A 724-nucleotide genomic window follows, 5' to 3' on the forward strand; every position below is an offset into this window, starting at 1 on the left:
AAAGGAGCTGTTGTGGTAGCAGACCACGAAACATGGTTGAAATTCCTACTAAGAATAAATAAGAATGAAATACAATTACAATTAAATCCATTATCACACAACTGTTTCTAGTAAGCAAACAAGTGATGCAGTGATGTTAGTGAAGAGTACTTCATTATACAATATCCATTTAATATTTTGCATATCTGTTTTTCGCCATGACTGTTCACAATGTACACAATATACAAAAGAAATGTAAGTTTCACCAAAATATGGCTCATAAATTGCATTAGTTCTTGAAATTGTAAACCCTTATGTTTTCAAATTTATTGCTTTGTTTGTAGCACATTTTGTGATGGTAATTCTTTGCACAACACAGCATAAATGAAAGGAATTGAAATAAATTTAAACATTTCAAATAGATTTCTATACTTCAAAGGCTCACTATGGGGCAGTCAACAAACTGTGAAACTGCATTATAGTCTTTCATCTTCATCAGAACCAATTGAGTTCTTTGTTAGGAAAAGAGCTCTTTTACATAGACATATGCACTATGTTAGTTGAAATTTACAGAAAAACAAAAGACGAAGACAGGTGTTTAATGCTCAGGAAGGTGAGAAAGTCTTTTACATTTCGAGCCTACGCTCTTCAACAGAAAAGAACACGAGAAAATAAAAGAAGCTTTAGCAAATAACAGTCAGTCATGGTGGCTGGCTGGACAGAGGTGGTTAGACAGGAGAGCTAG

General features: G+C 33.6%; 1 protein-coding gene across 1 annotated transcript in view; it reads right to left on the reverse strand.

Annotated features, from left to right (window-relative positions):
- LOC106880455 (uncharacterized) overlaps positions 1-724 on the reverse strand; it is a 17,963-nt gene that overhangs the window by 16,975 nt on the left and 264 nt on the right. The gene's annotated exons all lie outside the window — the stretch shown is intronic.

The sequence above is a fragment of the Octopus bimaculoides genome, chromosome 1, assembly GCF_001194135.2.
Source record: "Octopus bimaculoides isolate UCB-OBI-ISO-001 chromosome 1, ASM119413v2, whole genome shotgun sequence".
NCBI lineage: Eukaryota > Metazoa > Mollusca > Cephalopoda > Octopoda > Octopodidae > Octopus > Octopus bimaculoides.